The sequence below is a fragment of the Brachyhypopomus gauderio genome, chromosome 5 (assembly GCF_052324685.1).
Source record: "Brachyhypopomus gauderio isolate BG-103 chromosome 5, BGAUD_0.2, whole genome shotgun sequence".
NCBI classification, from domain to species: domain Eukaryota; kingdom Metazoa; phylum Chordata; class Actinopteri; order Gymnotiformes; family Hypopomidae; genus Brachyhypopomus; species Brachyhypopomus gauderio.
The window spans coordinates 32,689,470-32,711,626 of NC_135215.1; the positions used below are offsets into that span (position 1 = coordinate 32,689,470).

General features: G+C 41.8%; 1 protein-coding gene across 24 annotated transcripts in view; it reads right to left on the bottom strand.

Moving 5' to 3' along the window:
* Nucleotides 1-19,834, bottom strand: part of nrcamb (neuronal cell adhesion molecule b) — a 79,483-nt gene extending 59,649 nt beyond the window's left edge. For 22 of the 24 annotated variants that reach the window (XM_077007196.1, XM_077007219.1, XM_077007211.1 and 19 more), the window contains exon 1: nucleotides 19,687-19,834. The gene's annotated coding sequence lies outside the window, so the exon portion shown is untranslated. The remainder of the gene's footprint in view (nucleotides 1-19,686) is intronic. The other 2 variants (XM_077007195.1, XM_077007192.1) reach the window with 1 other exon arrangement.
* Nucleotides 19,835-22,157: the final 2,323 nt, after the last annotated feature.

Here is a 22,157-nt window from a genome sequence, read left to right on the forward strand (position 1 = left end):
ATGAAATGCAAATAACCTTTCTGATGGAGCCTGACTTGACAAAAAAGTTATTACACTCAAGGAAAACACTTTCACCACTTAAATTTTTTAATAACATTTTTGCCAGACTACTGAACTTTTGATGTTAAGGAGCATGTATCAGACCACAGGATCAATCCAGGACAAATCTAAAACCTGGTTATCTCAAATAAATTTAATGTCATAGTCTCTTATACATATTGCATTATCTTACCACAGAGGTTTAGTTGAGAACTGGACTTACTAAATGCATTAACACTATTTCTCCACAGAAAGCCAAGACTGTTTCAGGCCATGTTTAAGCAGCCTACTGATAACCTACTCTGATCTCCACCTTCTCACTTCGAAGCGTGAAACAGATTGCAGAAAAACTGAAAGGCAAGGCAGACATACACAACTACAAAACTGTTCAGTTACCAAAAAATGACATTCAATACAGAAATGAATCTTGCCATGAGCTTGACTGATCTAGGTATCCTGCCCGTCATGGGTCGCCCATATCTCTGTGCTGCCCTTCATACAATCAGCCAACAGATTTTACTGAAGTAGTAACTGGATCATTTACTTTGCCATGATCATTTTGTTGCACTTGGCTCTCTAAGCACCACGTGGTGTCCCACAAGGGCTGATTTTGGGCCCGTCATTATTTAATCGGCATGCTTTCCATAACTGAGAATTAAAACACAAAGTATGATTTTATCATATCTGCTTAAAACTCAATTACATAGTATGGAACTAATTTCCTGCTATAGATAAATTCCTCACTGATGGACTGCAGTTACGGTTCAGGGTATCCTTTGACCCCTGGTGATCACCGAGTACTGTATTTTATTTTGATAATGGATGTCACTAAATGGACAAGAGAGCAGGATCAAACTTCAAGCAACTGAACTGGCCCACTGCTCCTCCACTTAACGAGCTTCAAGCTCCCAGTAATGTAATGGCCTTTCACAGCACCAAATCCAAACAATTTAGTTAGATAAATCATGTTATGTGAACACCTCTGAGGGGAACACTATGAAGTGTGATTCCTAAATTAGTTCCCATGATATTTACAGCTTAATAAACACTGCATAACAGATGAGTGCATATTTCCACCATCATAGAACAATGCAGTGTTATTCAGCAGGTCTCCAGCAATGCTTCTTAACAATAACTTTCTAATTGATGTACAGAACATAGAAACTTTCACTTTAGCATGTATAGACTGTCCATGGACAAAACAAGCAACCTAAACATCTGCACATCATCTTTAGCTGGTTTCTGATGTAATGATTTGGATTCCATGAGTACATTTTCACTTGAGCTAATACGGGTGGCACCGTGTCATGGCAGCACTGAAGCTCAAGAGGAAACGTGCTCTTTATTCCAGACAGCCATCTAGTAGAACTGAATATTTTTAGGTTGTACTGTAGCATAAGCCTCTGAAAACACTCACTTTGAACATACAGTCTGATTGGTCCTGAGCAAATCCAGAATGCAATAATGCTGTAGTTTATTTTAAGGTTTTCAATAGATAGATAGATAGATAGATACATACTTTATTAATCCCGAAGGAAATTTAGCAATTGAATGTCATTTGATTTGGCATACCACCAAATATGAGCAAACTCCACAGGGACTCAGACTCTTTATTGAATGAGAAAGGCAGTCAGTTTTGAAAAGGGAAAACATTAAACAAAGTAGCTTAGTATCGGTGTCATGCAGCACAGCTCCACAGACTCCAACTCCCAGAATGCCCAACATCCACTAACCAGATCCTCTCCTGATTACCATGTACACCTCTTTCACATTACCACACCTTATAAACCTGGTCTCTGCCTCACTTTTGCAAAGCAGTTCCAACTCCTGTAGGAAACACACCAAGCACCAAGATCTGGTCCGTTTCACTTTTGAATTTACCCTCTTGTACCATTGTCTGGCTTTGATCTACGGCAATTTTGATCTGGACTGTTTTTGACTCTGGTTATGCACCTTTGCTATACTGATCTGGTTTTGACCCTTGGACTGTCCGACTACACCTCTTAACTGAATCAACTGGTCAGAAATTGGGTGAAGGGTAAGATTGATCAGGAATACAACTGGGAGAGAATGCCTAACAGATGCATCAACAATGAACACCTACTAGAGAAGGAATAAAGTAGAGGCACACAACACGGTAACTCTACAAATGGGCCAAACAAGGCTATATTCTCAGAGACCTGACCCAAATAGCATGACTTTCTCTAGGATAACTAAACTCTAAGAAACCCCCAAATCCAAACAGACATACAAGGCCTATATCCATAGCTTCTCAGAAAACATAATGAATACTTCCACAGACATTATAGATTATTTATCCCTCAGAAGACAGCAACACAAACTATAAGACGTGAATTCAAATACAAACAAACAAGGTACTACTAAAGAACACAAAGAAAAGTCATAGCTACATGCTTCATAAAAAGCACAAAGAATCAGACTTATACCAGGACACAGGTCACAGACATCCTCATTCAGCTAACAACCCCTGATCAGACTGTGAACACTCAAAGTATATATACCATACTAATCACCATCAAAGACAGTCAACAGCTGAGAAGCTAGAAGGGCAGGAGTGGTAACAAGGGGGCGTAACTATCCAAAGAGGGTGTGAAAAGCTCACCCATAACTCAACTGCATGCTTAGGAGAACTCTACAGAAAACAAGGAACAGATTAACTAGAAAATTGGAACCAGGCGCTACATTCATAAACCCTTTTTGTTGAAAGTCTGCACCGTCACAATCAGCTTGTTCAATCTAGATTAATAATATACGTGTTTTTTTTTCTGAAAATCTGTTTCTGAGTTAATGCAATGTTGAGCTTTACCTTTTCATGGCATCAAAAATTTGATTTGCTTCACATTTTAGTAATTAGGTAACTGATGAATTGATGAGTGTAAAGGCTTTTATAATGTAAAAGCATATGCAAAAATCTACGACTTCACCCTTCCCAATAGAAAGAGGTGTGAACACGTCAGTCAAATTCTGTCACATACGTGCTAAAGAAGCATTCTTACATTTGCCCTCTCTATTATTTGCAACTTCATAAACATATGAATAAAGTCCCTATGCATAATGCCAGACAGAGGCAATGCCATCGCATGTTTGTGGAGAGAAAAGAATCCAGAAAATGCATTAGTCACAACAATTTTCCTTCATTTGTTCATTGAAAATGCCTCAGTTCTCCAAGGCTGAACTTGGTCTATATTTTATATTTTCCATTGATGGTAGGCTACCTTATGAAAAATGGGGATCATAGTTATACTTGACTGTATTCAGGCAAAGAGCGAAAAATGATATGTCAAGATCCTAATCCACCATAAATTTCAACAGTGCCGGCAAGTTGATGAGCTTCAAAGACAAATTGAGACTAGCACCCAAAGCTCCATTACTCTCAAGCAACACTAAACTGAAGCTGTGTTCTTGTCAACTCATTCCCTCATTCGGTCGTTTCAGTGGTGTGTGTTGTGCATAGCAAATCACACAATTCAGAGCTCAGAATAGTTGAGACAGACCAACTGCCCTTCCTCCGGGTGTCCACATGTGAGCTTAGGTCTTGTCCAGTTCACAGTCCCAGCCCACTTAAATGCTTTGCCACAAATTCCAGCAATGCTCTGTTACCCCTGACTACAGAGGGTAATACTGACATTTTACACGGCCACAAAGATTCAGTACTTGGTGATGAGCACTTCAACTTAGATGCCAGTTCATAAAGCCAATGCAATGTGCCACTGCAAATGTCCTGATGGCTATGAAGGCCACTGTTAAAGCACAACTCAACCGCTATCAGGTAGATCCAGTGCTCCAGTGACGGCACCCTCTGATTGGATTAGCCCATTGTTAAGAAACCAGACAAGTTGCACCATTGTATCGACCCAAAGCATCTCAGTAAGGCCCCTTGGCATTCACACTAAATCATGCCCACCTTCAAACATGTTCTCCCCAACTTCCCAAGGCTCAAGTTCTTCAAGCTGGAAGACACGGCATTGCGTCAGTGCAGACTGATGAGGAAAGCAGTCATGTGACCATCTTCTGGATACCTTGGGGGAGAACATGATTACTTAGCTCACATTCAGGGTCTCTGTCATCCTGGAGATATAACCAAAGGAAACGGCTATTAAACCTCTGAAACCTATAGCGGATGATGTTCTAGACGTCAGGTGAGGCGATTCAGAACTGCTCACCCTTATGGACCACCGCAGGGAGGCCAAACTCAGGATCGGTGTGGAAAAGTTCAAGGTATCAACAGTCTGCGTGTGACCTCTATGAAGCCGCTACTGGAAAGACAGTCAAAATGAAATTGTTGCCAGGCCATTTCATGGGAGTGTGGAAATGTGGGGCTTGTGTGAAACGTGCATCGCCCCAGTCACACTTAGTCGAAGCCGACGGCTTCTTATTCCACTGGAAAGGAGCATCATTTCAAGAAGTTGAACCATCTGAACCATAACATTTATCACTTCCATTTTCAGACATGTCGAGGCATGACTATTCATTTATTCTACCAGATGAAAAATGAAATGAGTTTCCAGTTATTCACTTTTCAGTTTTGCCTCGACAAGTCTGAAAATGGAATGATGAAGAGTAGCCTTTGTTTGCAATTACAGAGGTCTCCCATCCACGATTTCTAAGTGGAAGAACTTGCAAAGTCACAAAATTCAAAATTTTGGAAGTAGCCACTTAAATAGGTTAATCATGGCTTCATGGCCACAACAAGAGCAGAAGGCTACTATAGTGTAGGACCTGTGATTTCTTGCCATTGTTATAGTTTAATTTTGCGTTTGTCTTGCACTTGTTAGTGTAGCTTGAGTGTCCTCGATCTAGCAACTCCCACGAGCCTCAAGTTTGGGGAGGAGGGGCCAGTTCAATTATCTCCAATATTTTGAATTTAGACTGCAGTGGGCATTTTTAACTCTTGTTGTCAATATTACACATTGGTCCTTTAAATACATACTCATGAATTAACATATAACACCAACAAGGTGTACAGTAGCTTTCCTGATGTATTGGGTCCACGAAGTTAAAACCATTTCTATAGCATTAGTTTCTTTGAATTAATGATCAGAAAAAGAATCTCTCTTTATATACTGCATGGTTTCCCAACGTCAATACTGAAGAGTCCTGCAATGTCTGGTAATTTTTCTGCTCAAATATGACTCCTACCTGGTAATTAACACGAATTTGAGGGGGTAGCATTTTACACAGCAAGAAGCCCAGTGTTTAATTAGCTCTTAGAGTGTTCATTTGTGGCCAGCTGGACTTATAAAAACACTGTAGGTGTTAATCCAACACCGGGGTTTTTTGCTGTGTAGATTTATTGTGAAGCAAAGTCATACTGCTTCAGCAGACGCTGAAGTAATTGAGGGGAACAGCACAAAGTACATCTGACCTTTGGAAAACTTGGATATTATGGAGTGCAACAACAAATGTACTGTCCTTAACATCAGTGAGTGTCCATATGTCAGTAATTTTGTACTTTCTAGTTTCAAGATTTTTTTCCTTTTCATTTACTGACAATTTTCTTACAGTTGTAGCCTTCATGAAAGAGGGCATTGCTACCAAGTATACCAAGTATATACCAAGTACACAGAGTATACAAAGTCTATATGAATATACTCGTATGAATATGAATATATGAATGACTGTATGACTCAAGTCTTGGTGATGTCATCCTTCTCATGTGTCTCATCTGACACATTTTATGGTCCACACTATTGATAACAACGGATCTGAATTTGGAACAAAAACTGGAGTTAGCTTTCCGGTAGTTATAGTATTGACGGTCTACACTCTGAACGAGACCCATATTTTATTGTCAGTAAAACAAGTGGGGCACAGCATGTCTCCTTAAGAACAGGCACCATTTCCTTAGCCCCAAACCGAACCTTTGCATACATATAAGATTTACAGCACCATTAAACTTTTGCTAAAGGTTACATCCTGGGAAGCCAAGTCTTTGAACCAAGAGTGAAAAGCAAAATGCCTGCAGTGTTTACTTTCCTTTACTGCTCTAAAAACCACTCAGGATAATAGTCTATAAAGCCAAGGATCACACATTAAGACATGCTCTTTAAAGTGTGATTTTAAAGTTTACTATTAAATACTTTTGAGTTAGTGTTTTTTTGGGTCCTGGTACCAATGCAGGGTTGGGAGGGCAGAAGTGTATAATCCAGGTTCAGAAAGTAAAAGTCCTCACCAGAATTTTGCTCAGGCTTCCTGGATTGTGTTGATTCAACTAATTTTTACCTGGATTGCACTAATAGGCCCTTTTCACAACAAAACGGAAATACGTCACCGCCGGGTAAAACAAGTTCCGGTACTCGCAGAAGATAGTTGTTGTCAATTCACCTCAGCATGGAGCGTGTGTTTACTTCATCCCTGTCGTCGCTGCCGAGACTGAATTTTAAATACGTTTCCAGTATCGTTGGAGAACATTCAACAACGAACGGTTCCAAGTTAAATAGAGGCTACAAATTGTTTGTAGAATAATTTATTCACTTATACCAGGGTAAGCTAACACCAGCTAGCACTAGCTAGGTAACTAACTATTATTTAAGGTATAGCTGGTTCCATTAGTCATCCTACGGAGTGGTAAAACAGTCCATATTATTATGTTATATATTATAATATTACATATTATACTGACAGCTTTAGTTAACAATATCTAGCTAGGTTAAGCTGTGCGATTTTTGGCCCATTTTCAGCCGATTTTTCACTCGTGCGACTATTTTTGCGATCGGGCTGAGTTTCGGCTCAATCGCGTGTCGTGCATTGTATCGTTTACACAGGTAAACGAGGAGTGATTCACACCTCACGACCAGCTCCCGATCAGAAATCGCAGCGTCGCAAGAATATCAAACATGTTTGAAATTCAAATCGCTCCTCGTGAGAGTATCACACTGTTGAAGCAGCTCCACGAGCGGACTCTCCCTGCGATTTAGTCGTAGTTTGAGATGGAGCTGAGTACATGATTTAAAATATCGTACAGTGTACGCCCAGCTTTAGCAAGCCAAGGGACGTCAGCTATTGATTGTTTGGTTTACATCAGTATCAATAAAGTTCATGACACACACCAAGTTATTACGTGTTATTGTTTATTCAGTGTCCAATATAGTCGACAGCAAAGTGATGGTCAGAGCTGGATGCTACCGAGCAGAGCTGGATGCTAGCGGATCACAGCTAGTTTCAGAGCCGTTTCAGAGGAACAGTTGCTGTCCGCATTTGAAAGAGCAAACTCTCGACTAGTAGATGTTCGTGGTGTACTGCCAGCCGAGAGCTTGCTCTTTTCTAGCTAGATGCTATCGGATCACGGCTAGAAGCTAGTGAACCGGGGCTAGAAGCTATCGAACCGGGGCTAGAAGCTATCGGATCGGGGCTAGAAGCTATCGGATAGGGGCTAGAAGCTATCGGATCACGGCTAGAAGCTATCGGATCACGGCTAGAAGCTATCGGATCACGGCTAGAAGCTAGCGAACCGGGGCTAGAAGCTAGCGAACCGGGGCTAGTACAGTACCGGGAACAGTAACAGTACTGGGAACAGTAACAGGGAACATCACCAACTTTTAGCCGCCTGCAGCAGTGAAATGCTGGCTACACACAAAGATACTCCGTATCACAAAGTTTTCCCCTTCATCCCTCCTAATTGCACAAACCCATTTTCTTTTCTGCTCGTCGTCAGCCGGAAAACCGTAGAAACTGAGATACGACTGTTTTTGCTTCGAGATCGAGCACCCTGGTGCACTGCAAAAGCTCTTGTTATTGGACTCTGCCATTGTTTAATGTGTAACGGAAGTAACTTTACCCTGCAACGAGAGCTTCCGGAAGAAAAAATGCGGAAGTGTGAAAAGGGCCTAATAGCAAGCTTGAGCAAAATCCTGGTGAGGACTTTTACTTTCTGAACCTGGATTTATACACCTCTGTGGGAGGGTTCCACTCTCTTCTGGATCCTCATAGTGCTTTGCCCTTTTTCATATACCAGATGGAGGACTGGAAACTGAGACTCAAACTGGATTTGCTAGCAGTTTTCATTTAAAGCTGAACTATGTACATTTGGGGATTTTGCAACCTCTCTGATGGAAATATACAATTGCACAAAGTGCACGTGTGGAAGAAACAAGAACTCAGTCAAAACTAAATGATGCAAAGGTCCTCAGAGGATGTATTGTGAATTATCTTCTTTCAAAACAATGCAAATGTATATTGTTTTGGCACAGCTTTCTAGAGAACAACACATTCTCATATCTAAACTGCTTACAGTACAGATGCTAGCGACCTAGATAAAGATTTTCAGTGTCATCAGCCACTCATATAGCTAAAGATAAGACATTATACTGATATGTAGGCTATAGGATTTTAACCAGATAATTGACAGCACATACTCAATGGACATTTCTATCACTGAGTTTGGATCAAGTTCTTTTTCAATATTATATATTTAAATATATAAGAATGCATTCACAATCAACAATTGCTCTGGGAAACAAAATGAGAGGTTGCCAGTTCCTGCCAGTTGTGTTATTAAAGTATCATTTAAATGGTCACTGCTCCATTTACATGTATTTTATTTCTAAAAAGGTACTAAAAAGGTATGCATTTGTTGGTCTTTTCATTCATAAAAAGCCAGAAGAAATGCACCATTCTACATTTTCTGTACATTTTTGTTGGGGTCTGTCTTTCATGGAAACAAACAGGGAACCTCTGTTCTGAATCACTAACCCCACTGATATGCTTCGCCATTTTCCATTCTACTCAATATCGGATCAAAGAGGCTCCTGCCTACAGACCATGTGAGAGGGCAGCTCTCTCCATGTGGACACTTTGAAATGTTCATACGTAGCAAGGGCAGCAGCAGAGACTGAAGTTATAGGGCCAGGAAATGGTGGGCTGGGGTCAGTACCAGAGGTCTGGACTGTGGGAGACAATGTCTGGTCTCCTCCAAAGGGCTCGTCAGCCCAAACATACAGACCACGGTCACTAGAAGACAGTCATCCTAGTCACTTTTCAAAGAACAGAGAGTGAGCAAAGGCATGACGGCCGTGAGTAGGAAGTGGGGGAGCGGGACTTTCAGTGGGTCATTCAAAAATGATTCACACTTCATACTGTTGAACTTGGGCTCACAAATCAGTTGATAATTGGGACCTTTTTTTACCTCAGGGTCCAAAGCCCAACAGCAAAACGTCTTTACTTGATACATGCAGAATAAGAAAAGGTGGTCCAATAGTCCACATGACTGGAAACATTAACACTTCAGTAGATCAAAATGAGTTCATACTTTAATTGATGCTCGTATGAAGCCACGATGGTAATTAGAGACTGGACTAGAATGCAAAACTGTGGGAGTGGAGATCTATAGCAGCTAGGTTTGTATTCATTTAAAGTCTATTCTATTGACCACCTACAGAAGAAAACAGCCACAACCCAGTTTGAAATACCCCCCCCCCTCCTTTCAGACATTCCTTCTGATCAGTCCAAATTCACCTAGGTCTATTACTGATGTTATTATCTTCCATGCTGCTTGGAGCTTCCTGGCAGAGATGGATTTAGGTCAGACAGTTTATTTGATAGAGTAAGGGCAGGAATTTTCTGTTTGTGTTCATGAAAGTCCTGGAAGGTTTATGGAGAGATTACGGAAGTAGATTTATCTCACTGTTACAGGTCTGATTTTAGGGGTTTGGGGGAATGGCTAATCTTGACGATTAGTCTAACTGCAGGCGCCAAACCTTAATTGGATTTTTCCCCCCATGAAGAATCCAATCAGGCACATCTCTTTATAGTTTAACGAAACCACGTTTTTGAACCAGGAGTTATTTCACTGTGTCTCCAGTGATAAACAAATGCATAAAAATCAGTATACTGTCTCAGTTTTGATAGAGAATGTACTTTTCATTATTCAAAAACAAATCTTTCCTTTGAGGCGTTAAGACTCTTGCTCGCTATATTAAAACCATCTGTACCACAACACCACCAAGTATCACTCATTACTCACCTCAAAGAGCAGTTCTAAAATAAAAAGGCATTTATCTAGATGCTAGAGTCATAACTACCACTCTTGTTCATTGTGTGGGCACACAGGACAAATCTATGGGCTACTAAACTGGAGAAGATATGCACTCGAGTTCTGCTTATCCATGAAAGTAAAGGTTTATGTTTCCACATAACAAAACTGCCCATCTCTGGTTACACTGAGAGGGGTGTGCATGAACACATCCTTCCCACAGCGAAGATACTAGCAAATTGGATCTATAGTAGCAGGGTCCCCACTTCCCCTGGTCCCATATAAAGAATCTCCTGAGAGAGAAAGGCCTGTGTGATTCAACAAAGGAAACACCGCAGGGATAATCGAGGGACCTTACATTGACAAGGGTTTATGCTTTACCTGGAATCCACAGCATGTACCTGACATGTACATGAGTACATGAGTTTCAAAGTTTCACAAATGCTTCACTGCTTATTACTCAGAGCTTTTTACTGCTTATTACTAAAAGAGCTTTGTTTCTTTGTTTGTGTGTGTGGTTTTAAGTGAATTATGAACACTTATAATCCATTACGTCTCATCATAGTTCTCACTTCTATATAGGTAAATTTGGGCAGCCACAGTCATTGAGAGCTCTGTGTGGGACCTTCACACGTCTGGAAAAGATGGTATAATGTTAAAATTTATATGGTTTTTTGAGTGATCAAAGCTGAACAGAACTGAGCAGCACAAAGAGCAGCATCAGGATTATAGTCTCTTTTAGTTGGAATTCACGTTTCCTTATTTCATCCAAAAAGCCAAACTACAGGCCTAAGAATTTAGCATACATCCTCCAGGACTTTAGCCTCTTGGCTGTCATCTAATTGAAAAATAGAATTACAAAGTCTCAAATCCAGTTACTTACCTTAGTGTCAAGGATATGCACTGAAAAATTATATTAATTACAGATGTCATGCAGTGTTCTAATGCTCTGTCAATTAAATATGATTTCAGGACTAAAATTCTTATTTTAACAAAAGATCATTAGAAAATGATCTGTCTGGACAAAACATTTAATAATAAGACTCATATACATGTAACACACACACACCCACACAGCTGTAAAATTTCAACTGGAAATGTAGTGTAAGAATTTATAAGGTTGTGCAATTGTCTTAACAGTAGTGCACAGATCCATAACCACTCAAGTCCAATATGTGCTTATATTGAATATGCAACTGTTGAATGAATATAGGACTGTTTCTCTATTTGAGTAACCACAGCCACAAAGGATCATGTTTATGAGGCTATGGCAATACTGGAGAACACTGTCCTTTTAAACTACTCAAATATATATTTCTTACCCAATATCTTGTCAGAAAGAGTGACGTCATGTCTGAAAGCAAATGAAGTTGGTATTTGGATCTGACAGGTACATTTGTAAATGTGCCTTTGAAAGTGTTGAATCGATTCCATATTTCTGTCTTGGTCCATCTAGTTCCTTCAAATCTGCCTCCCTCATTGACAGCTAATTACAATGCGGTTCGAAGACATCTGACAAACTGGCATATTATGAAAAAGAGATATGATTATTGTCACGCTGACTAACATGGACTCCACTACCCAGAATCTCTACCAATAATCCATCCAACTATCGCGTTCTTACCAAAGCTGCATCCCCTGATTATTGATTAGCTTCACCTGTCCACCTCCCCATTTAAACCCACCACACTCACCTAGCCAACGTGAAGTATTGTTATGGTGTTGTCCGGCTCCGGCATACCAAGCATTCTATTATTTATATTTTTTACTTTGCTCTGTCTGGTTTGTTTGTTTAGGTGGATTGTCTCACTGCTCCCGACCCATTGGACTGGTCTCACGTTTACCCCTGTGTCTGCTCCTCAGGGTTTGGTCATCATCTCAGTGCGTAAAGAGACCAGCGTGAGAAGTCAAGTGTTACCCTTTTAATAAAAGGAGTTTAACTGTGTGCAAGCGTCTGGTCTTTGGTGTTCTCATTACAAATATAAGCCAGAGGCATCAAGTCCCCTCCTGGAGTTACTCAGGAGGAGTAACTCAGGAGGAGTACCTCAGGAGGAGTACCTCAAGAGGAGTAACTCAGAAGGAGTACCTCAGGAGGAGTAACTCAGGAGGAGTATTTCAGGAGGAGTAACTCAGGAGGAGCAACTCAGGAGGAGTACTTCAGGAGGAGTACCTCAGGAGGAGTACCTCAGGAGGAGTAACTAAGGAGGAGTAACTCAGGAGGAGTACCTCAGGATGAGTACCTCAGGAGGAGTAACTCAGGAGGAGTACCTCAGGAGGAGTAACTCAGGCGGAGTACCTTAGGATGAGTAACTAAGGAGGAGTAACTCAGGAGGAGTACCTCAGGAGGAGTACCTCAGCATAATCCTCCACTATGTTTAAATCAAACACAAGGTGGAGAAAGCCGCTCATGGGTAAGAGCAGAAGAATGACAGCCCAACAGTTACACAAAATTGTTACAGATGCACACATGCATTTTGTCCTCCCACACACTGGCTGTATACATATATAAACTGCATTGCCTGACAGATAATCAAACAACTGCATCCACGTTTCACAACTAAGTAGATATTTCCAGCCAGAGGATGACAGACAGGCAATCATGCTTAAAACCATAAAACCTAAAGCTGTATGTTATCTAGATTAACGGTACAAGAGATTTCAAAATTACAATGTGGCTACACATTATTTGCATAACTCAAAAATACAGACTGTTACAGACTGTAAATTTCGAAAAGGATTATACGCTAGCCAGGAAAATTTACATGAAAACTGGAAGACTTGCTGGTCTGTGATGAGCTACAATAGTTTTCAAACAAAAACATATTTGAAATTCAACAGCATTATCGCAACAACAACAAAAAACACATGAACAAACTAAGCCACGACCAGCACTGTAAAAACAAATTTGCAGTGCAGGAATACAAATGTAGACGTCACCTGACCTGGGGTTTAAAAACAGATATAGTGAGGCAAACAGCGAAATGAGAATGAGAACCTCCACAATGAATTTAGCCTAAGAGGTTTAGACTGAATTCAGCAGTGCAGAAAGCACAAGACTGCCAAAGCCGTGTGAATGAAGAAGGAACCGAGCCAGTTTCTCAGGCTCTGGTGTTCTCCATTTCATTAAAAGCTTCACTTCGCTTTTAAGGTGCACAATATTACGCTTTGAAGGAAGTGAAAATATTGTGGGTGGTGTTATTTATATGTTGGATGGAGAGGAGGGGGATCATTCACTTTGATTTTGGTCTAAGCTCAGCAAAGGGGAAAAACTGCATTACAATATCCCACAGAATATTTTTAGATTTCATAGCATATTACTGTATATGTTAGTAAAAGTTTTATGGCAATCCAAGACCAGTCTTCCGGCTCCACTCCCAACAACTAAAGTCTGCATTTGAATAGGAAAGCCTGATCAAGTATCAGGGAAAATGGATGCATCTGCCAAGTGTATAAATGGCTCTCAGCGCATGTTGCCAAAAAAGCTGAATTTGTCATAGCTGACAGACTGAATTAGGCTCCCAGCTCACCTCCCTAAGCTTCATTGTCCTGACACACTCCCTGATTGGACTGTTTGAATGTCTCTTTCCACATGACCTCATCTCTTTCCTCTGATTGGTAGTTGATGGATGAGGAACAGGGTATTTTTTGTCCTGTGTTAATATTATGATTCTAATGGGTTTTTGACCTCAATCTTCTCTAATCATTTCCAAGCAGAGAGAACGGTTATGGGGTGGGGGTGGGGGTGGATTATGCGTTTAAATACCACACAGCTGGCCAGGATAAACAGGATAACAGCACAGAAAGCAGTATTGTTGTAACAGTACTGCATACTGCAACATGTTGAAACAGTAATTTTCATTCATTTTTTAAAGATTGTTACAAAATTTATCATTATAAAATGACTAGTTAGTTTATCTCATGCTAACAGTCCCTGCCTAGTCTTTTTGTAGTCTGTGTGATGTTCCTGTGCTTTCAGGGCAGTGTCTGAAGTGTGTTCGAGCAGACAGAAGGGAAAGCCGATTGGCTACAGCCTATCACTACTACTGTGAACGGAAGGCAGATTCCACCCATCAGCCCCACAGGATTAACAATCCCTCACTCTTTCAAAGACGGCCCAAGACGCGCACACACATTTCTAAATGCATGCGAACATACAGCAGGCTACATGTGAACAAGCATGCACTCACGCTCAGCGACCTGAACTATACGTAATGTTCACTGCTACTGGATGCTGCACAATATTCACCACATGCTATCACATACCATCTGTAATCTGTGATCTTCCCCATTGCTTCAGTCTGTCCTTTGGCCAAATCTGCCCAAGTGCATCTAATTATGTTTTGCATCTAATCACATGTACGTGTAGTTCAATCAAAATCGACTTAAATTAATAGACTCGATTTGTGACATAGTGATTAAGAGCATGCACTGCTTTGTAAAAAAATGTAAAAATGATTCAATACATGTAAGACAAAATGTACTACAGCACATCAGCTCATATTTACAATGCAGTGATGGTAAACTGGTGCTGATCCTAAAGCAGGTTCACCCACGACCTCACTGCTCTTACTAATCACGGCCATAGAAGCAGACTGACCCAGAAAAAGGTCATCTCCTTTCAGACGCTTTGTGAATATGGGCCAGACCTCTGTAATGGTTTATTGACCAGTAATATCTAACAGGTGTATTGTAGGACTGAAAACCTATTCCAGTACAGACCAGCTCTGCAAATAGCACCATGCTCTCTGAGATATGACAAGATTTTGGTTTCATTACTTACTGCTGTTTAAACCCCCTGCCTGAGAACTGGAGTAACTGTCTTATATACTTACTGACCAATTAGACAACTGAAGGGGGAGGGGTTTGCAGTCAAGCTTATGAAAATGTAAGGAGACTTGAAGGTGACCCTCAGCTGCTTCTCATATCTTTCTGTCTGTCTTGAAATGTAAAAAAAAAACATCTTTCTTCCTTTACTTTTCTAGCTTCTGTGTTTTTTTCCTCAACAGACTCAGTTGTCACATTTTCTCCCCTGCACCTCCATCCTCATTCACAATCTCTCTCTCTCTCTCTCCGTCTCTCTCTCCCTCCTATTGTGATGAAGAGGGTAAAGAACGCCTTTGCCTCCCTGACCTCATCCCCTGGCCATCTTTACTCAAACATCTGTCACCCAGAGGTTGGCCAGAGTGCAGCCAGGCAGCCTGAGAAGCCCTAGAGGAGAAACACACCACAGCCCCTTTTGTGATGCATCTCTGTGCCTTCTCCCCCTCCCGTACAGGCCCTTCTTCACAAGAAAACAGCGAGAACAACAGTCCACCAGAGAAGACGGAGAAAACAGGACTCCTTTGTCCTTGTCCACCCCTCCCCACGGCCCACCCATTCAAATGTCCCGTTGAAGTACATGATTCCTATGTTTCTATGTCCTCTACTACTTCCCTCTCTTATATTCCACAAACTGCCACCAGACCCCTTCTGGTTTTGTGGCTAGCAACTTCCATAGAGACCTATAACCCTTTGAACTCGAATACTACTGGTGGTACTAACAAAGATAGCCACAACACACCATGACCTGAAATGTTCTGCCCAGTCTTTTAATCTGGCAGCGAAGGATATTTCTGTGTTGACAAGCCAACAGCCAAGAGCTTATGAAATATGCATCTCCTCATGGCGAGGTTCATTCTATCAAATGAGACATGGGGCTTAATCGTGACTGGGTGGCGCTTTGGTCTGATACAAGCCCCAACATCATGCAGAGTTAACCAGCCAGCCTGCCGTGAGGGGGGGGGGGGGGGGGGGGGGGGGGCAGGATGGAGGGGTGTGTGTGTCTTGTAGGATTACCGTCACATGTCACTTCAAGAGAAGAGCTTCCTCTCCCGGGCAAATCTATCAAGAGGCTTTTTTGAGAATATAACATTTCTACAAGTGACACAAGGTCTTAATAACATGCCAAAAGAGATGAAGCTATCCAGTAGCCTGCGGGAAAAGTCATTTTTTTGAATGGTCAAAAACAAGGAGCAAGTCACTGAATTTCTAACAATCCTAAACTATCATGTCTTTATTTTTTTATGAAAACTCAACGTCAAATTAAAAACATAGAATTCATGTATGTTGAGCATTCAGTAAACCATGAGGAACCTTCTGGGAGCAAGAGAAGTGACTAATGTTTTGAACCGTGCTGCATTAAAATGGGATTGAATAGTAAAATTAATCTAAGCCCTCTTTTTACTAGTGCTATTCTGATCCATCAGTCTACATTTATCTCTGTAAATTTATTGCAAGATGTAAACAGCAACAAAGGGTTTTGGTTCTCAGGAAAGCCATCGATCCTCATTAGACGTCACATCAAACCAAGTGTGATGTGCCCAATTACAACTGCCTGCTTGACATCACTTATGTTGAACCAACAGACATTCCAGTCCAGTCTGTGTGTGCAGTCTGTGTGTGCAGTCTGTGTGTGCAGAAAATAGAACACGTGCATGTGGAAAGTCATGTATATATAACTATGAATGTAGGTATGTGTGTCTGCTGTGAACAACATTGTCATAACACAAAGTTCCATTATCATATCACACCTTTTAATCATATTGTAAGAGAATCTATATTTTAAAACTGTGCTTTGGGGATTGTAGCTTCACTATTACAGTGGTGCTAGTGTACTGATTTGTGTCCAAACAATACAAAGTTGCAAAAAGAGAATTAAACCAGAATGTGTTTTAAAAGTAGATCACCTGTGAGACAGGCCATGAAGAGACCTCCAATTCCACCTGCATTTCTCTCATAACGTTCTCTGTGGCTGGATCGATTCCGCAAGGGACTCGGATAAGATATCGGCAGTTTTAGAGTGCTTGGAGAGAGTGCGTTGTTCAAGAGGAGACGTTCTAGAGGCAGAGGCTGGCAGACGACCCGTCGCTGATGCTGAGCCTGGCAGTAGAACAGCTAGCGTGCCTCACCGGCCCACACTGTAGAATAAGCAGCATTCATAACCAGCTGCCACAGTGGGTCTTCCTCCCACAGCACGGCTCTTTCCCATGGGCTGCAAGCCATTCTAGGGGCACATCTGCGAGTACGATCTCCCAGCCCACGGCCACAGTGACGCCTGTGCCGTCTGCATCTTGGAAACATAAACCACACGTGACTGGCGTGTCTCCTAACAATAGCTCACTCGCTCACACACGTTATCTGACACACATGTAGGCCAAAGCCTTTAGAGAACATCTCAAACCTTTCTGGTTATTCTGCCCATCTGCAAGTCTGGTGGATTACAACACTGGCTACATGGGATGTTTAGGGTTATATAGAACCATATAGGGGATTTTTATGTTCCCCTACATTTTTTAGAACTGAAAATAATACGTAGGTCCCTCCACTCAGCTGCAGAATTCTTTAAAATTCCAAATATCATAATTCTACAGCTTGTAAATCTGTCTGCCTTCTTTTGGACAGCTGAAGTTACCAGGGGTACTACTGTCTGAAGTTACCAGGGGTACTACTGTCTGAAGTTACCAGGGGTACTACTGTCTGAAGTTACTAGGGGTACTACTGTCTGAAGTTACCAGGGGTACTACTGTCTGAAGTTACCAGGGGTACTACTGTCTGAAGTTACCAGGGGTACTACTGTCTGACGTTACCAGGGGTACTACTGTCTGAAGTTACCAGGGGTACTACTGTCTGAAGTTACTAGGGGTACTACTGTCTGAAGTTACCAGGGGTACTACTGTCTGAAGTTACCAGGGGTACTACTGTCTGAAGTTACCAGGGGTACTACTGTCTGAAGTTACTAGGGGTACTACTGTCTGAAGTTACTAGGGGTACTACTGTCTGAAGTTACCAGGGGTACTACTGTCTGAAGTTACCAGGGGTACTACTGTCTGAAGTTACTAGGGGTACTACTGTCTGAAGTTACCAGGGGTACTACTGTCTGAAGTTACCAGGGGTACTACTGTCTGAAGTTACCAGGGGTACTACTGTCTGAAGTTACTAGGGGTACTACTGTCTGAAGTTACTAGGGGTACTACTGTCTGAAGTTACTAGGGGTACTACTGTCTGAAGTTACCAGGGGTACTACTGTCTGAAGTTACTAGGGGTACTACTGTCTGAAGAATGCACAGCAACTGTTGGAAAAGCAGGGCTTTCTCTGCTGAGAGCCAGGAGACAACAGCTGATAATACGGCACTCCTTAAATACGCTGTATTAATTGGGTGATTTGACACAATAATGGCATGACGTGGGATGATTGGGGGTGTGTGTGGATGGGTGTTTGTGGGTGTGTGGGTTTGTGTGGGAGGGTCACTACATGAATGAAGCACTGACTCAAGAAGATTAGTGGGGGAGGGTAGGAATGCCCCTTCCACAGGAGTGATTGTTTGGGTGAAGAATTAATGTCTGAGGAAAAAATACCAAGACTGATGTTTCTTATAAGGCTGCTGATATCTTTTCAGTTTATATATATATATATATATATATATATATATATATATATATATATATATATATATATATATATATATATATATAGATAGATAGATAGATAGATAGATAGATAGATAGATAGATAGATAGATAGATAGATAGATAGATAGATTTGAGTATCATACTAATGGTATATAAAGCAGTATTCCCAACTGTATTCTTACATCCACTGGGAGAATTGTGATAGTCTTTCTTAGATCTGTTGTCATTTCCTTATTTACAATGTATTGTATATATTTCCATCAAACCCGTTCAAAATAGATTAGCTTACATAATTATCTTCCATTTAACCTGCAAGGCTTCATGTGTGATTCACTGTTGTTGGGTTAAAAATGTACCCTTATTTAAAATAAAAAAAACTTTTTTTTTCTTCAGGAACAAACAAGCTGTCTAATGTACTCTGTCATAAGATATTATTTATATTGAGAAGTCATATTATCACTGTAACTGCTGATATATTCATTACAATGAATCATGTCACTGTGACTAAAGATTACAGACTAACCTATTGAACTACAGTAAAACAGATAAATAATAATGTGTTTACATCTAATCCATCACACGGCACATCTCTATTTCGTGATATATGCATATGAAATCGATGGCGAGCGTCCAGGACAAATGAAGACAGCACACACTACCGCGTGTGTCAGCTCGCGCGCCCAAACCCAGACCAGGTTCACCTGACGCGCGCGACAGACGCGCGCGACAGATGTTCGAGCGCACCTGTTTTCGTCACGTGAGCGCTCATCAGATATCACTGCAGATGTTCGCACGGCTTACACCAAGTCCTCGGAAGTTGTGTCCTGGACACCGCAACAGTTCTCCCATATCTAGATATTAATTTAGTCAGACCAGCCAGTGTTTCTTCTCACGCGTTTAATGACATTAATCAAGAGACGAGCGGCTCTAACAAGGCGGCTGACAACTGAACGGACGTTAAACGCCTCAGCAAAGAACTCTGAAATTGGCTTCAAGTGTCCACGACGTCGACATAACGGCCGTAAACGAAATCAAACACAACAAGATAACATGCGTGGAAAAAAAACACACACACCATTTACATTTATATACACACCACAAGATCAAACATTATCCCAGAGAATGCGCATTTGTGCACCTAGTCCCTCCAAACCTCCGAACTAACCAAGCGAATCAGACTCTAATAATGAAAGCCACAGTATACTTACCCACTAAATGACGGAGATGATGCCCTCTTATGTTACTGCTGCTCTTCCCACCGTCTTCCCGGTATCACTGAACTCCGCTGACGGGTACCCCTCTCTCCTCCTCCTCTCTCCTCCTCTCACAGCACTTCTCCGCGCAGGCTCCGTGCACACAGGGACTGCAGCCACGCTACACACACGGAAGGTGGCCGTGCTTGTGTGGCAGCAGTCCGCATTGGCAGAAGAAATGAGAGCTTGTACCTATCTGTCCCAGATGGGACCCAGGTGTGATGCCATAAGGATTATGTACACTAAAATGAATTTGCATGCTGCGTTGAATATTACCAACCCCCCCCAATAACCCCCTCCCCCTGGGACTGCTGTCCCTGCGTGAGGCAAACACACACACCCACATACACACACAACCACCCCCCCCCCCCCCCCACCCACCCCACCCCCGCACACACACACACTTAAACCGCAACTTTATAGTGGATGTAGCAAAGCATTGCTTTTGTAAGGAGAGCAGCTGATTCAGGTTCATCATTGTCTGATTTAACCTTCCACTAGCGGCATAAAGTGCTGGCAGTGTCTGTACAAACACTTATTGGTTTTCTTGTTTTCAGCTCAGTGTTCATTTTTTAATACACAATTTCCAACCCTTCATTGTGCATTCCAGTATTAATTCTGTGGTACTGTAAATAGGAGTGTTCCTTTCTAAAAGTATAAATGTATATTGAATCTACAATTCTTTAAATTTTTCTTTTGTTCTTTTAATACTTGTTTTAACCATACTCCATAAATTCCACTGCTCTCATTTGCATACACCAGCAGCTTCACGAAAACTGTTTCTATGTATTACCTTCTACACTGCCTAAGTGATAACAGAAATGAAAGATTATGATCAAGGCCGGAGGGAGTGTGGGGGAAGGGGGGGGGGGGGGGGGGGGGGGGGGAATAATCATGCTGATCAGGACAGACACAAGCCGACCAGCCGAGTATGGCAGCAGCCCACAAGGCTGTCACTGTTCCCATGACCCACTCTTTCAACCATCGCTGCATTTCTTGACAATGATCTTTATGAACCCCTCACTTCTGGCCCTTCTGCTTCACCACCAACGCCTCGGGCAACACCCATTATCAACTGCAAGGGATCATGGGACACATGTCCATATACACCCCAGAGCTGACAAAAGAGAAGAGCTTTAATTGTTGCTCCTTTTCATCTCACACTGCCTACAGACATGTCTGCATGCTATGTGGATCCAATTAAAACAGTAATTTTTTTGTTACCAATATACTTATAAGTCCGTTTGGTGGAGGTTCCTGGAGGCTGTGGTTATGGTAGAGAGCACTGTAGACGTCACAGGGAAGAGGGAATCAAGTGATGCTGAAGAAATACAGAAGAGAGAAGGAATATACCTAAATAGGAAGGATTGTAACAACCCTCTTCATAGTCACTTGATGATAACTTGGCATTTTTTCAAATCTTTAACCATGCAGCGCTTACAAGAAACCGAGTTCATAATTCACAGCTACGGTGTGACACAAGTCTCCTGAAGGTTGAAATATGGCTAAGCAAAAAGACAATTTGTTCCCCCCAAACAGCTGAGACACCCAGTAAACAAAGAGTAGCACTGGACATCATTGCCTAATAGGGGATACTCAAGCTGATGATTTAGGTGTTATTTGGATTTAACACACAAACACAATATATTACACACACAAGTGAAAGGACTCAAGAAACTATTTTTATTTTGCAAGCATTTGGATGTCTTGAAGTTCCATATCAAATTCTAAGGTGGTACAAATGAGTTTCCTGTGGAGCAATTAAACTTTGAAAACAGGAAGTAAAATTATGGAAAAAAATTCTTGACAGATATTGTTACATAACAGCTAGTCAGTGAGAATTAAAATGCACTTGAGTTAGGAAAAACTGCCTTCAAGCCCTTCAGTGCCAAGACTACCACCATCAAGTGTGGAGTTAGTATATATCTGAGCATATTTTTCTCACTCTGGGTACTCCTGCTGGGAATTTGTTTTTGGTTTCAAAGGGCTCTCCTGACAGTAGGAACGGGAACATCGGGCGCCTTGTTGAAAGAGCTAAAGGTACTTCAGCAGCTCAGGACGGGAGATGGAGACCTGCTGTAAGAATGCACCAGTGCCCAGTCAAGCGGCAGGGGAACCCCCTACAGCCCAGCAGGCCAAACCCACAGAGAACGCAGACGCACACCCATCAACCACCCCACCACATGTCTGAGGGGAGAAAGGAAAGGGAGGCATAAAAAAAAGGAACAAAAAGGTGTGTTTGCTTGCCTTGAATCCCACATGAACTCCCTGGAAGAGAACCATGGACTCTGCCGGAGGAGAAGGAGCCCCAGCCCAGCGTTTTCTCCTCAGCTGTTAGGCGCCGTGCCACTGGCTCTACTGCACACACGGTCGGAGCAGCACCAGGTTCAGGGGCCGCTCTTACTTTGACATCCTGAACTGATGAT